This window comes from Malania oleifera, chromosome 1, assembly GCF_029873635.1.
Source record: "Malania oleifera isolate guangnan ecotype guangnan chromosome 1, ASM2987363v1, whole genome shotgun sequence".
NCBI classification, from domain to species: Eukaryota; Viridiplantae; Streptophyta; class Magnoliopsida; order Santalales; family Ximeniaceae; genus Malania; species Malania oleifera.
The window spans coordinates 75,163,108-75,181,040 of record NC_080417.1 but is presented as its reverse complement, the minus strand read 5'-3'; positions in this window follow the sequence as shown (position 1 = coordinate 75,181,040).

The following is a 17,933-nucleotide window of genomic DNA, read 5'->3' as shown; positions in this document are numbered from 1 at the left end:
ATGACAAAGAAATCATCTAGATTTTACGGAAAGATATTCAAGCATTCCTAGACAAACTTGAAGTGTACCTACCACCAAAGTCTACGAGGACGTCAACCGCATAAGTGGGGTAGAATGTCATGAGCTAAGCTTGTTCAGGACATTATGCTTGCCTGTGATCGCTTATCTTATGTGCTTGGGATGGGTTTCCATCATGTAAATACTAGTATAGGGTTATTTTCTGCTAGTAATGTCTTTGTATGCCAAATAAGGCAGTATGACTCCTTGGTAACTTTGACGTTTCCTAGTGCCAGGATGATAATTACATAAAAACCTCTTTAAGGGAGGGTGAGTGTTCATCAGTCATTGTAAAACTCACTAGCTATTGTTAATGTGTTTAGCCTACTTGCCTCCTTCGCTAAGCACACAATGTTAACGGAGGTATTGTTAATGAACTTCATAGATTCAATGTTTACTGCTTGCTTGCCACTGCTTTCGTGAATGCTTACTGTTTTCGCTGCCATTTGATTGAATGCTAATGAAAGTGTTTCATGGATGTTGGTAAACGATAGGATGGCTAGTTAAACAAGAGTGCTTTAGCTAGCGCCACACGACCCTTCACCACAGTGTAAAAATGGTCAGACTGTGACACAGCTACATGGGCTTCTCTTCATTTGCATATGACTCTAGCTCCGGCTTTCAAAAATTATCCTCAAACACGCACACTTTGACACAGACACGTGTTCGCTCACACGACCACTTACATTTAATTTCAAATTTGATTTCCATAGTCTTTCCTGCATTAATAAAGTACAAAAGTTTGTAAATTATCAAATAAAAACTCAAGGATTATAAATCGAGCTTGATGTTAATATAATTAGGCCTTTTATTAAAAATATTATCTTTAATGCATGATTTTAAATGCCTAATTACACAACTTTGACACATAATCACACCCCCCAACTAACGTTTTGCTAGTCTCTAGCAAATAACGTGAATGCTTCAAACGAGGGGAATAGCAACTAAAATTCCAATACTTATGAAAATTACATGCCATGAAATATGCTTAATGAGTTTAGGAACACAGGACATAGATTAACCCAAGTTACATCTCAACTGAAAGATATATACATCATTTAATAAAACAACCAAGATAATGGAGTGTAACAAAGCTCACGTGTACAAGAGAAGATCAAAATTCCAAGATTAACTACCAGCAAACATTAACGGTTTCAAACACACCAATTAATCTAAGACAACTACATGGTCTTACTCTAATTCAAAACCATTGTACTGGTGGCCTTCACACTATTACACTTTAAAAAGCACCCACTTTCTTGATTAGTTAGGACCCCGGTAGTGGGTAGCCGTTTCCAATGCATGAATGTACAAAGGTGGCTTTCACACTCTACACTTTAAAAGGTACCTCCTTTTTGTTTAGTTAGGATCCCGGTAATAAGTAGTCCTTTCCAATACACAATTGTTCCTCTCTTTTTATTCCCTTTTTTTTTTCTTTTCTCTCTTTTTCTTCTTTTTGCAATTGATCCCTGACTTGTTTCTTATTTTCATTTGCTTCAATTTTTCTTTTTAAAGCCATTAGGATATGGTTCATTAGATTCTCAAACAATTGAAGTGTATATCAACTAGAAATGATCTAAGGTAATCGTTCTAAATCTTCTGACCTGTGTAGTGTGTAAAGCAAGAATTTCAACATCCTTCTCTTGGTTGAAACTAAGTGAAATGGATAAGGCTCTATTTTAATTTAAACTCTGATTTGCACTACATCCTAGATGTTCCATATCCTCAAAAAGAGAAAGAAAAAAAAATTGGCATGTAACGTTCACAAATAAGGAATTTAGCATGATCTGAGCTCAATGCCAGTATTTTTAAAAAGGTGGACCTAATCAACATGCAATTTTCACTTTGAAATCCAATCACATGGAAGCACACAATTGCACATGCAAATTCTCCCCCCCCCCCCCCCAAAACTAAAATATAACATTGCCCTTAATGTTTGAAAAGAGAAGCAAAAGAATGATAACGAGGGAAGTAGAAGAGTACCTGGGTAGAGCAGTAAGGGAAAATAAAAACTAAAACTAAAGGAAAATGTACCTACTAATAAACTAAAATAAGACAAAATAAAACAAAATTGTTGACTCTATGAGTCAAATCCAGTTTTGATAATGACAAATCATTTGGTATTTGATCTGTGCATTGAGTTTGTGAACAGGAACCATATTAAGCATGCACGAAAGAATAATGAGTCATGGAAGTCATAAAATAAAGCTAACATATCTTGGAAAGATCCATGGAACTCAAAGAGTATGAGAATCAATATGCAAGCGGCAAAGTTCAAGAACATCTCGGGAATGGGTATTTAGAACTCATGTACTTACATTTTCATATGATTTAATTTGAGGCTCAACATAACTTAGAATGACTTCAGGATTCATGCATTTCATGTATATCATTAGGGGACTTTCATGGACTTAGAAATACTTTTAAAATCATGGAAAATATGTTTTATAAAAGACCTAAGAAAGAGAATAAAGCAGATTTTGAAATTAGAAAATAAAAATTGAGAAAAAGGGCACTTTGGTAGCCTAAACTCAACTTCAGTCACCTAAATAATTTCTTTGGTAGCCCGAAGATTAAGTTCGGTAGCCTGAAGAATTAATGGGAAAAGTAGAATCTAGCTGAGGTACTTCGGTTGCCTGAACTGGAACTTTAGTCGCCTGAAGTCACTTTAGGAGCCTGAATTTCAACTTTAGTAGCCTGAAGTCGTGGAAAAGTTTAAAATTCAGATTTTTATTAATAGAATTAGTGAGCTTTTTCTTTGATCCAATGGTTGAGATCAATCCTAAGGATAAGACACTATAAATATTGAATATCTAAACCCTAGAACGTAGCTAAGACAAACGAGAAGATCAACGTAAAGAGAAGAATACATATTATTGAAAGAATATTGAGAAACTTGCTCTTATTTCTATGCGATTGCCTACACTTCAACTTCTACTCATTGAGCTTGAGCAAATCAACTCAGAATCTTGAAGGAAACCCACTTACTTATCTTGTCTTTCATTCTAGTATTGAAGTTTGATCATTCAAGTTAATATTTTCAAGAGTTTCTCATCCCATCATTTGTTATTGAATATCGTTAGAAAAATTGATCTTGAGTTTGCATATACATATAAAAATTGCTTTTGACAAGATCATTACTTGAGAAAGTTTTAGCTATTGGTTGACTAGTTTCTTGATTCAAGAGTATATATATATATTTTTCATAGAGCTTATCATTGCAAAATCTACTTTGGAATATTTGTTAAGAAGTTGATCTTGAGAGTGCATATATTAAATCACTTTGATAAGATTATCACTTGAAAAGAGTTTTAGCTATTGATTATATACGTTAGGTTCAAGTGACCTTTAGCTATTGATTGAATACTTTGATAAGATTTCGTCTTGTAAGCAGAGGATTAGGAGGAAGTTGTGCCACTTGTAAGCAGCGGATTAGGAGGGAGTTGTACCTCTTGTAAGCAGTGGATTGTAAGGGAAGCTTCGTCCCAATTTGAGGAGCAGGGATTTTAGTGGAATCCTTGAGTGGGTTGCTCAAGGCGAAGATGTAGGTTGGGTTGACTGTACCTCATAAAATCGTGGTTGCATTTTCTCTTCCCTTATCCTTTTTATTTTCTGCATCATATTTCAATTTCCAACTTGCTTATGTATGTTGAATAACATTACATGCACTTAATTGGGTAAAAAGGAATTCATTGATTTAGTAATTCAAATCAGCATCAAATTACAGCCATTAATTAGTTAAACAAAGAAATAGGGATTGATTGGTAAATAAGTTTCAAAGATTTTTAAAAATACCTAATTTACCCCCCCTCTTGGGATTACACCTTAATCAACAATTGGTATCAGAGCGGGTGTACATAGACTTAATAGTTCATTTGTAAAAAGATCACGATGGATTATTTTGGTGTATCCCCAATTGGTGTGAAACAAATCTCTGCAAGACCTCCAATGTTTTATGGTGAAAATTTCACCGAGTGGAAAATAAGAATGAATATTTTTATAAAATCCATGGATTGGAGAACTTGGAGTGTAATTGATCAAGGAAACCTAGTTCCTATGCAAACTATTGATAATGTTGAAATCCCTAAATCTGAATATAAGCTGAATGAGAATGACATGAAATTAATGCAAATAAATTTAAGTGCTATGAACATTATATTGCTTGGTTTAGATACTAATGTTTTTCATGAAATCAAGTCATGTCAAAGTGCTAAGGAGATATGGGAAGAACTTGATAGGAGATTTGGAGAAACCAAAGGAAAGAAGTCTTCTACTTAGGAAGATCAATACTCCAATGATAAGGTAGTTGAAAACTATGTTCTTGTCATTTAGTTAATGAAGAGGTACACTCTACTCACTCTACTTCTCATTCAAATTCTCAAGATGATTCATGCAATGATTGTGATACATCTTGTGATAGTCCTGGAAGTGAATATTATGATGAATCTGATAATGATGACATGTTATCTTACGAGGAATTACAAAAGGGATTTGCTAAGGCTCTTAAAATGCTAACAAAGATGTCCAAAAAGAAAATAATGTTGGAACTTGAAAATAAAGACTTAGCAAAACAGTTAGAAGATTTTTGAGAGTCTCATACTTCTTAAGAAAAAGAAAAGACTGAAAAGGATTTAGAAATTAAGATATTAGTAACCAAGAATGAGGCATCACTGAAATATTTAGAATTAAAAATCAGTTTTGAAAAAGAAAAGGATTTAAAAATCATGAAATTAGAAAACAAAAATGATATGATGGAAACAGAGCTGAAAGAGTTAAGATCCAAGATTTTGAGTGATAATGCAAAAGATCTTAAAATCTCTGAACTTGAATGCAAAGCAAATAAAGTGACCAATGAATTGGTAAAGTTATAAGTTGTTTGCAAAGGCTTAAAGAATCTAAAAATCCAAGACCTAGAAAGAAAGGTAAAGGATCAAGCTAAGATCATCCATACATTTACTAAGGGTAAAGAAAATTTTGACAAGCTCTTAGGTTCTCAAAAGATGACCTTAGACAAAGAAGGTATGGGTTACAATGGAATTGAAAATAGGAGAAGAAAGAACCTATACATGGGGTATTTTGTTAAGGAGTCAAAATTCTATGCTAGTACCTCCTCCGGTTCGTATGCACACACCACCTGCGTATTATGTAAAAATAAAGGACACATTAAATTTGATTGTCCATTCAAAAGGAAAGATGTGAAGCTCAAACAGGTCTGGCGAGTCAAAGAAAAATGAGTACCAAACAAACCCCAAAAACTCCTCTTTAGACTTTAGGATTGAGATCTTGGTGAAATTAGTCACATAAACAAAAGAGGGTCGTGAGGACTAATAGGCTTGGGAATAGTATATGCTTAAATTGTAAATCTTAGTATGTGTATCTACTACACTAGTATTACACTAAGAATCCTACAAGAAAGTCAAGTCAATAGGATTCTCTAAGCGAGATATCCAATCTAATTACCTAATGATTTTATATCATAATGATTGGGTAAAATGTTGAAATATTGAATAGCATGCAAATCTTGATATATTCAAAGTGAAGGATGAGAGATTAACGGTTAAAATATCCGGAACCTTACATCCTTGGAATAAGAGACATGAATCATAACATCAAAGAGTAAATCCACTTCCAAATGGATTAAAGCATTGGTGTTTAACGAATAATTCTTATTGCTTAACACATGCTTAAATATCAAAATCCTAAGTTAAGCAGATTATTTCCAGTGCACAAGATTGAGCCTTAGGAATAAATCATATATTGAAAATCATCTAATCCTAAACTCACTCTTGAAGCTTCAAAGGGTTAAATCAGTTATCATTCTAGCCACAAGAACTAATAATCATAAATTCCATATCTATCAAGTGCTTATTAAAACACATTCTGTTGTAATAAAATCAGGGGCATTCTCTTGGGGAATCAAATTGTTTACCAAGACATTTTTAATAAATAATCCCGTTGTGCTTAAAACATAAAAATCCCTAAGTTTGATATGATCTTTACCATACCTTGATCATATCTGGTAAAGACTTATCCATTATAGGGTTGTACCCTTGCTTAATATTGAAGACATAGTTATAAGGTACCATCCAATAATTAGATAATCAGAAATACCTAAAGAGCAATACTCCAAAATTAATATTATTCAAAATTGCTCTTTGGTCTATGTAGTTGGATATACTCACTTCCACGAAAATATTTTGAATATTGTCCACACACAATGAATATTCTTCCAAACTTAATGATAATTAAACTGTTAAGAGTATTTGCAAAATCTCTCTTCACAAGCTCTCAAACTTCAAGTCAAATCTATTAGAAGAGTTTGAATGTGTCAAATGGCTAATCTATATGCTATAGGTTTCAATCTATATGATAATGCAAATGACTAGGAAACCTGTGCATTGAGATTCATAGGAAAAGAAGCAGTATAGGCTTATGACTCTGAAGTAAAATTGTTTATGACCTTTTGGTCCTCTAAGTTAAAGTAGGTAAAGTCAACTATTAATCATTGAAAATATTAGTTCACTTGGCTAAATTGGTGAAGAATGATTACAAGGAAAAGACATAAGAATATGATAAGGGTATAACTGAAGGGGAGCAAATTAGCTTGAAATACTATGACCCTGAAACATAAGCATAATCACATTTAGTATCATATTTTGTATGTACATCTGGCATCAAATCATGAATGGTATGTTTCTTGTGCGCATATTTGATACAACATGTAAACCACATGATTTCTGTTTAAAACTATAATGAACTAATCTTGTTGCATGCTTGAAAATACTTAAGGGAGCTGAGCTCCATTTCTAGAGAAAGAGTGTAAAGAACTCATGTGCATCATAGTATCACTCTAGTTGGTCTAAAAGATTTCACAATGATTGCTTATATGGCTTTGAACTAGTAGTGAAATTAAACCTTGATAAGTATAAGTATTTCATTTCATCTATGCAAGTATTCAAATTCATAGGGGGAGCATCTGGAAATTATTGCTTATCTTATTATGCTTACCATTATGTCTTGTGCTTAGTTGCGCAGTGAACTTTCTGTAGCATGCACTCAATTATGATGATTATATTGAATACTCTAAATGAAAAATATAGTGCTTTATCAAAAAAAAAAAAAAAAGTGTTTGAGTTAACCATATGATCTTGTTTTGAAATGCATTGATATAATTAGGATCTATATGGTTAGTCTTTCTAGTTATAATTCTTTTCGGAATGTACTTAAAGCAAATATCTATAGCAAAATTTAGTTTGAAAATCCAAAAGGTGAGAGATATATACTAGAGTAAATCTTTGATGAGAACTAAAGTGGGAGATATTTTTTAATTGCATAAGTTGCTATGTGTATGAGCATAAATTAATAAAACAGGAGAGATACTTTTCTAAGCTAAAATAAATATATTTGCCTAGAATTATATTAGATGACATAATTCAAGGGGAGCAACGTCACTTAAGACGCAATCACTTGGTATCAAATTAATCAAATGTTGGTATCGCATTAATTCACATTTGGTATCAAATCAATCAACATTTGTTCTCATTTGATATAACATTAGTCCATATTTGGTATCACATCAATCAATATTTGGTATTCTCACGTAATCGTTGAAACTTATGCACTAGCAAGGGGGATGGTTGATGTAAAAAGGGGAGAAGTAAAGGTTGTTAAAAATCCAATTGTTGAACAAGATTATAACTTTAAATTTTCAAAGGGGAGAAGAACATAAGGTTATGTCCACTCATGTCTTACTATTATACACCTTTTTGTTGATGTCAAAAGGGGGAGAAAAATTGGGAGCAAAAATAATGCAAAAATAATAAAAAGAAATCAGAAGCAAAGAAGAATGAGTAAAAAATGTTATTGATGTTATGCAAAGGGTGAGATATACAAAAGGTGGAGAAACTATTGTTGATGTCATGGTTGAAACATCATGAGCATATTCATAATGAGCATATTTCATATGTCATTTGGATTCAAGCTAAACATTTTGTGTATGAACATGAGCATATTTTTATTTATTGAATATTTGATGCAATAATTGAGGGGGAGCCTTGTTAGGCGTAACCTATTATATATTTTTGCTCGTGCATTTGTCATCAACAAAAAACAGGAGATTGTTGACTCTATTAGGTCAATTCGGTTTTGATAATGACAAATCACTTGGTATTTGATCTGTGCATTGAATTTGTGAACAGGAACCATATTAAGCATGTACGAAAGAATAACGAGTCATGGAAGCCATAAAATAAAGCTAACATATCTTGGCAAGATCCATGGAACTCAAAGAGTACGAGAATCAAGATGCAAATGGAAAAGTTCAAGAACATCTTGGGAATGAGTATTTAGAACTCATGTACTTATATTTTCATATGATTTAATTTGAGGCTCAACATAACTTAGAATGACTTTAGGATTCATGCATTTCATGTATATCATTAGGGGACTTTCATGGATTTAGAAATACTTTTAAAATCATGGAAAATATGTTTTATAAAAAACCAAAGAAAGAGAATAAAGCAGATTTTGAAATTAGAAAATAAAAATTGAGAAAAAGGGCACTTTGGTAGCCTGAATTCAACTTCAATCACCTAAATAATTTCTTTGGTAGCTTGAAGATTAAGTTCGGTAGCCTGAAGAATTAATGGGAAAAACAGAATCTAGCCGAGGTACTTCAGTTGCCTGAACTAAAACTTCAGTTGCCTGAAGTCAGTTTAGGAGCCTGAACTTCAACTTTAGTAGCCTGAAGTCATGGGAAAGTTTAAAATTCAAATTTTTATTAATAGAATTAGTGAGCTTTTTCTTTGATAAAACGGTTGAGATCAATCCTAAGGGTAAGACACTATAAATATTGAATATTTAAACCCTAGAACATAGCTAAGACAAACGAGAAGATCAACGTAAAGAGAAGAATTCATATTATTGAAAGAATACTGAGAAATTGCTCTTATTTCTATGCGATTGCTTACGCTTCAACTTCTACTCATTGACCTTGGGCAAATCAACTCAGAATCTTCAAAGGAACTCACTTACTTATCTTGTTTTTCATTCTAGTATTGAGGTTTGATCATTCAAGTTAATATTTTCAAGAGTTTCTCATCCCATCATTTGTTATTGAATATCGTTAGAAAAATTGATCTTGAGTGTGCATATACATATAAAAATTGCTTTTGACAAGATCATTACTTGAGAAAGTTTTAACTATTGGTTGACTAGTTTCTTGATTCAAGAGTATATATATATTTTTCATAGAGCTTATCATTACAAAATTTACTTTTGGAATTTTTGTTAAGAAGTTGATCTTGAGAGTGCATATATTAAATCACTTCGATAAGATTATCACTTGAAAAGAGCTTTAGCTATTGATTGAATACGTTAGGTTCAAGTGAGCTTTTCCATTCAAAGACTTGATATTTTTAATATTACAAATCCACTTGATTAGTTATCCTTGAAGTTCGTAAATATATATATTGTTGAAGGATATTTTCTGAAATAAATTACATTAGTTTTTTATCTTTGGAATACATATCGTATATATATATATATATATATATATATATATTTGCATATTACAAAGAACGAGTTGTGATTAAATATTTGAAAGAAAGCTTTTTTTTACATAGATTGATAAAAATTTGTGATAAAGCTTTTCACAAGTTCACATTAGATATATTTGTGCATCTTTACAAAGTGAACTAAAACCCTAATATACTCCAAAGCGTTTCAAATATATCTTTACTTAAGAGATTTTGATAAAAAGGGATTTTTGTGTTGAAGCATATCATTTATAAATATTTGTATCGTTTCATACATTCTGAGCTTCAAGTTTAATCATATGTTAATATATTAAGAATTTGAATTGTACTCACCAGCTTTTGTTAGAAGCAACATTGAGTGTTTGCAGATTTGAGCCTAAATTGTAATCACGGTTTGGGTTGTGAACCGAGGTGTGAGGAGGAAGTTGTACCACTTGTAAGCAGCGGATTAGGAGGAAGTTGTGCCTCTTGTAAGTAACGAATTAGGAGAGAGTTGTACCTCTTGTAAGCAGTGGATTGTAAGGGAAGCTCCGTCCCGATTTAAGGAGCAAGGATTTTAGTGGAATCCTTGAGTGGGTTGCTCAAGGCAAAGAAATAGGTTGGGTTGGCTGAATCTCATAAAATCGTGGTTGCATTTTCTCTTCCCTTATCCTTTTTATTTTCCGCATCGTATTTCAATTTCCAGCTTGCTTGTGTATGTTGAATAACTTTACACGCACTTAATTGGGTAAAAAGGAATTCATTGATTTAGTAATTCAAATCAGCATCAAATTACAGCCATTAATTAGTTAAACATAGAAATAAGGATTGATTGGTAAATAAGTTTCAAAGATTTTTAAAAATACCTAATTTAACCCCCCCCCCCCCCGCCTCTTGGGATTACACCTTAATCAACAATTGGTATCAGAGCGGGTGTACATAGACTTAATAGTTCATTTGTAAAAAGATCACGATGGATTATTTTGGTGTATCCCCAATTGGTGTGGAACAAATCTCTGCAAGACCTCCAATGTTTAATGGAGAAAATTTCACCGAGTGGAAAATGAGAATGACTATTTTTATAAAATCCATGGATTGGAGAACTTGGAGTGTAATTGATCAAAGAAACCTAGTTCCTATGCAAACTGTTGATAATGTTGAAATCCCTAAATCTGAATATGAGCTGAATGAGAATGATATGAAATTAACGCAAATAAATTTAAGTTCTATGAACATTCTATTGCTTGGTTTAGATACTAATGTTTTTCATGAAATCAAGTCATGTCAAAGTGCTAAGGAGATATGGGAAGAACTCGATAGGAGATTTGGAGAAACTAAAGGAAAGAAGTCTTCTACTTAGGAAGATCCATACTCAGATGATAAGGTAGTAGAAAACTATGGCCTTGTCATTTAGTTGATGAAGAGGTACACTCTACTCACTGTACTTCTCATTCAAATTCAAGATATTTCATGCAATGATTGTGATACATCTTGTGATAGTTCTGGAAGTGAATATTATGATGAATCTAATGATGATGACATGCCATCTTATGAGGAATTACAAAAGGGGTTTGCTAAGGCTCTTAAAATTCTAACAAAGATGTCCAAAAAGAAAATACTATTGGAAAGTGAAAATAAAGATTTAGAAAAACAGTTAGAAGATTTTCGAGAGTCTCATACTTCTTGGGAAAAAGAAAAGACTGAAAAGGATTTAGAAATTAAGAGATTAGTAACCAAGAATGAGGCATCACTGAAAGATTTAGAATTAAAAATCAGTTTTGAAAAAGAAAAGGATTTGAAAATCATGAAATTAGAAAACAAGAATGATATGATGGAAAAAGAGCTAAAAGAGTTAAGATCCAAGATTTCGAGTGATAATGCAAAAGATCTTAAAATCTCTGAACTTGAATGCAAAGCAAACAAAGTGACCGATGAATTGGTAAAGTTACAAGTTGTTTACAAAGGCTTAAAGAATCTAAAAATCCAAGACCTAGAAAGAAAGATAGAGGATCAAGCTAAGATCATCCACATATTTACTAAGGGTAAATAAAATTTTGACAAGCTCTTAGGTTCTTGAAAGATGACCTTAGAAAAAGAAGGTATGGGTTACAATGGAATTGAAAATAAGAGAAGAAAAAACCTATACACGAGGTATTTTGTTAAAGAGTCAAAATTCTATGCTAGTACCTCCTCCGGTTCGTATGCACACACCACCTGCGTATTACGGAAAAGTAAAGGACACATTAAATTTGATTGTCCATTCAAAAGGAAAGGTGTGAAGCTTAAACAGGCTTGGCGAGTCAAAGAAAAATGGGTACCAAACAAACCCCAAAAACTCCTATTTAGACTTTAGGATTGAGATCTTAGTGAAATCAATCACATAGACAAAAGAGGGTCGTGAGGACTAATAGGCTTGGGAATAGTATATGCTTAAATTGTAAATCTTAGTATGTGTATCTACTACACTAGTATTACACTAAGAATCTTACAAGAAAGTCAAGTCAATAGGATTCTCTAAGCGAGATATCCAATCTAATTACCTAATGCTTTTATATCATAATGATTGGGTAAAATGTTGAAATATTGAATAGCATGCAAATCTTGATGCACACACAACAAGGCCCTTTTTGTTCATGGTCGAGTCACATCAAGACCCGACTTGTGACGACCTTGAAAATAATATGTGCAAAAATATATATATATTTATATAAATAAATAAATAATTTAAGATTTAAAATTAAATTGAATAGTAAATTAATTAATTAATTAATTAAAATTATGAATTAAGTAATATAATATATAAATATGTTAAAGGTTATTATTATTATTATTATTATTATTATTATTATTGTTATTATTATTATATATAAGTTAAAGGTTATAGGTTATTATTATATTTATATTAGTTATATATGTTTTGAAATCTAACCCGAAGCTCTTCAAGAATTGGAAATGCAGAGACGCCTCCTGCTTGCGCTCAACTCGCTCACCTCTGTCTCTCTCCCACTTCAATTTCTCGATAATTATTTGGTTGATCAGGAAATGGAAGGTGTCATTGGATTCCTAACTCCGCCACCGACATTTCTGCTGGAATGGATTTGTTGTGGGAGCAACGTAGGCACCATTCCTAGGGTAAGATAACTTTTCCCTATTTTCCCAATGTCTCCTTAAATTTGTCGCTAAATCAACGATCGAGCACCACCACGGGGTCCTAGTCATGATCATCGTCATTTTGGTCAAAGTAAATTTCCAATTTGGGTTTCTTAAGCTCCATTCCAAAGCGAGAGTGGGATTTGGGGAATTAAGTAAATCAGTTATATTTGATGGTATAATTATTCATTTGGCATTTATGGGCCAAGGAAATATTAAAATAGCATTTTATTTATGGTTGATTTAATGGAATTAAGATTCTTGATTCAAGGCTCGTGTAAGCGCCGCAGGTGTAATTTCAGGACCCTGCGGGCATAGTTAAGGAAAACTAAGATAATTTGATTATTTTGGAGTTTAACAATCCATTTAAGTTATTGGGAGCCTAGGAAATATTTTATGGAAATATGTTAGAATTCTGTTGAATGTTCTAGAGAAATGAAAATTGTAGATTTTGTGCTGGAAATGCCATGGGATCAGGGTCGAACTATATGAGCATCTCAGTAAGCCAGGTAAAGGAATAAATTAAGTCAGCATTTTTCATGGAAATATTTACTATTTTAGAGCATTTTATTTTTAGGAAATTATGTATAGCACAAAATTATGTTTGGGAAATTTACTGCTGTTAACAGGAGATTGTTTTAATACATTTAATCAGGGAAAATGATTTCAGTGCAGATTTTATGAGTAGAACATGATTTACTTTTGTGTGGCATGGGTATAGAATTTTATGATTTTATGTAATGGCAAAATACTATGTTTTTAGAATAAGCATGCTATCACTATTTCAGGAAATTGTTAAAAACAGTACAAAAAATATGTTTAAAGTATATTATAATGCAACGGCGCAAGGGCCGTAATTTATGATATGTCAGCGCAAAGGCTGTAATTTATATGAAATGATGCAAGGGTCATAATTTATATGATATGATATGTCGGTGCAAGGGTCATGATGTATGATATGTTATTTTCATGAAATTATTATTATGTCAGATATTATGATGAAATGGTTATGTTCAGCATGTGAAACATAGTATATGATATGAGAACCCGGATGGAAGGTTTAGTTCAGTTTTCAGGAACACGATACCGTAGCTATATATATTCATATTATAATACTGCAACCACACGATCAGAGTGTGGTAAGGTGGCAATCAATGTGGCTTCTGTGTAGTTTGGAGATGTTTCCCTAGCAGTCTGGACCAGGAGGGGCAAGCCCATCGTACTTACAGATCAGATTTTTTGATTAGGCATGGTTGGCCAGCCTTTGCTAGGTCCCGCCTTCGGGCCGCACAACCCAGTCATGTGGGGGTAATACATGACACCAACTAGCTATCCATCTTGGAATTTATTTCAAGTATTATATAGTTGTATAAGATGATTTACACGTACAGAGATATAGCATGACATGTATGTTACTTTTAAATAAGTTTATTCAGTAAATTATCATACAATTTTTACAGATACGATTTATATACAGTATATGCTTATGACATATGAAAATACCAATGTTGCCGCACACTCATATTAGTTTATTTCTTTTACTGAAAGATGTCTCATCCCAGCTCTAAAAATTTTTTAGGGAATCTAGGTAGAGGAGCGGATAAAGCTCTTCAGCGTTAGTGGTTGCCCGATCTACCCTGCCAGAAGGGTAAGTCACTATACTAGGATCAGATGGGTATTTGGGTAGTGACCCAAGGGAACTTTATGATCATTTTGGGATGTGTGTATATTTATATGATTGGTTTGTAAAACTCTGGTATTGTATTTGGATGGTTGGTTTGTTATGTATATGATGTATGTTTTGTGCTGCTAGGGTGTCAGTGATATATGACAGGTTTATTCCCCAGTTAGGGGTGTACAAAAATTACCGAAAAACCAAAAACCAGACCGAAACCAAACTGAAACCATAAATGGTTCAGTTTTTCATTTTTCGAATTCGGTTGTGATTTTCAAAAATAAAAATTTTCGATTTCGAGTTTGGGTTTCAGTTTTATGTTGAAACCGAACCGAAAAACCAAAAAACTAATTTATATAAAAGATATATATAAAATATGGCTAGTAAAAATATAGCTTGTAAGCCACTATAGAAAATAAAAGTTCTCAATAAATTTTTAAGAACTTTATGAAAAAAAAAAAGGTTATTTTTGTTAAAAGTGCCCAATAAATTTTATTTTGTTAAAATTATAAGTCCCTATAAAAAATTAAAATGCTCAAAAAAATTTCAACAACTTTATGAAAAATAAAGGTTTTTTTTTTATAAAAAAAAATCAGTTTAAAACCAAAAAACCGCAACTGAACCGCCACATTTTCGGTTTTCAATTAAAGCATAATTTTGGTTCAGTTTCGATTTCAATTCGGAAATCTCGAACTGTGTACAATCCTATCCCCAATACCCATGGGTCTGGGTGGATTATGTTTATGGTTATCATGATTATTGGCATGCTATTATGTGAAAAAAAAATATATATGGTAAATTAGGCGGGTCATTACAGTTTGGTATCAGAGCCTAGGTTGCTAGGTTCTGTAGACTTTAGAGTACAGTAGAAACAATACAAGAGTATAGGAATCGATTTTAATGAGAGTAGGAGATGGGTAGATTGAAATATAAGTAAGTTATTTTTAGAGAATGAGATTGGGAGTTTGGGGTTCTATCTTGCGGCCTGGAGGTAGGAGCTATGTGGTTGTTTCTGTGTTTTTCCTGGGGTGATGATTTCAAGAAAACCATGGATACTATCGCCGGTTCTTATTTATGAGTGGTAGGATTGAATCCTAAATTGGGATTGAGGATAATTGTAATGACCCTAATAATAATGGTATTTAAATAGAGAGGGAGGGAAATGGAAACAATAACATAAGAAGGTAGCTGACTTTCGCGTTCGTCGACGACGTTGCACTTTGGGATGCAATGACCTAAGAAAATTTATCAGGTCCTCATTGATGAACGCAGGGGATTCGTCAATGAGGGTACAAGAAGGTCTCATCAACGAAGACAAGTTTCGTCGATGAGAAGATACCAAGAGAGGATTTTTGGAAGTCTGAAATTCGTCGACGAGGGTGCAGATTTGTCGACGAACTTTCTACAGGACTCGTCGACAAGGTGACGTGTCTCGTCGACAAATCCGACCCTATAAATAGCTGAAACTCGAATTTTTACGCAAAAAATTCACAGAAACTCTCTCTCTCTCTCTCTCTCTTTCTCTCTCTCTCTCTCTCTCTTCTTTCTACGGTCTCTCCCTCCTCTCTCTTCGATTTTGGCCCCATTAACTGCCAGATTGATGATCTGAAGCCACCACGATGCTCTTGGGGAAGTTCTCCCTAAGTCTGCCAGGGCGGATCATCGGTGGGACAAAGTTGGATTTCATCCCAGATTCAGGGTAAGGTTTTTTTTGTTAAAATTTGACTTTCCAGCAGTTGTAGGAAATTCTATAGACGTAGAAATAGTAATATTTTGTTCTGCAATATATGACTTTCAGGGTGTTGAACGGGGAACCCTGCGGGTGCAGAACGAGCATTTTTAGGGGGTGTTTTCTCAGTATCAGGTAAGGGAATAAACTAAAGCAATTATTTTTCACACGCATTATTATTATTTATCAACAAATTAATTTTTTAGAGAAGCGTGTATTATATTTGAATTATTGAAAAAATGTATATTATTGGGAAAATACTGCTATTATACAGAAAATGTGATTTTAGAATGAAATGTACGGATTTACTCAATTTTGTGTGGCATGAATATTATTTTTCATGAAAAGTAATATAATATGGCAATTTTACGAATAAAGCATGTTTTCAAGTATTATGAAATAAAACATTACATTATGATTTTGAAAATACATGATAATTGATTTATTTATTTTTTTAGAATGTTATGTAAGATATATTCAGCGCAAGGCTATGATTGATAACCAGTGCAAGGCCGTGTTTTACGTATGATTTCGACGCAAAGTCGTATTTATGAAATTATAGAAAATGCTATCAATCTATTTATGTTAAATGCTATATTATCATGTACTATACGTTATCAGAACCCGGATGTTAGTTTAGTTCAGTTTCAGGAGCACGATATCGTAGCTATATAGATCAGATATCTATGTTCAGATTGGTGCTAACCACCCCACGAGGGGGTGGGAGATGGATAGTCGATGTGGCTTTCAGTGTAGAGTTGTAGACCTCCGCTTGGCAGTCCAAACTAGGGTGTGGCGGGCCCATCGTACTTATAGACATTTTCGATTCAGCAGTGGCCGATCAACCATTGTCGAGTCCTGCCTTTGGGCTGCACAACCCGTCATGGGGGTTGTAATACATGACACCAATTAGCTATTCATCCTAGGTATGTTTTCAGTATTATCAGCTATAACAAACATTTTATGAAGATATGGTTTATTAGAAAATACGAAGGTATATGATGATTCAGTATGTTATGATGAATGTTTACAAATATATGAAATGTACTGTATATGTATAATTGCACTAAATGTTCATGTTGCCACACAACTGTATTTAGTTTATTTTCCCTTACTGAGAGGTGTCTCACCCCCAAGCATTAAATGATTTTTAGGAAACCCAGAAAGACCGGCAGAGTGTGGCAGCTGTTGAGTTTATTGAGTTACCCCTCTAGGAGGGTAAGTTGAACTAGGATCAAAAGTTTTTGGATGTAGGATCCTAGAGATGTTTTTGTATTTTTGGGAGATTATATATAAACATAATATTTTAAGATATGCTTGACTTTGGTATTGTGTATTTTGTGGTTATGAGTTTGTGATTTACATTTACTGCTGCCTATGTTCTGTTGCGTATGACAGGTGTCCCCATTACCCATGAGTTCGGGTTGACTATTTTATTTATTCTTCTTTTATTATATGAATATCTAAGCAGGTCATTATAGTTTGGTATCAGAGCCTAGGATACTAGGTTCTGTCAACTCTAGAATCCAGCAATAATAATATCAGAGTATAGGATAAGGGAATTCGGAGTCTGCTTTTGTAGTCTAGATGTAGGACTTGCCTAGTGGTTTGTGTGATTTTCCTAGGGTGATGATCTCAGGAAAGTCATGGTAAACTGTTGTCGGGTTGGGTATCTAGGTTGCAAGATTGAACCTTGAATTAAAATCAGGAGTGATGAATTAATTAGGAGAACATATTATATGAGTTGGATAAATGTATAGTGAAGGGGTTCTGAGTTAAGCTATTTTTTTTTTTTTTTAGGATGGAC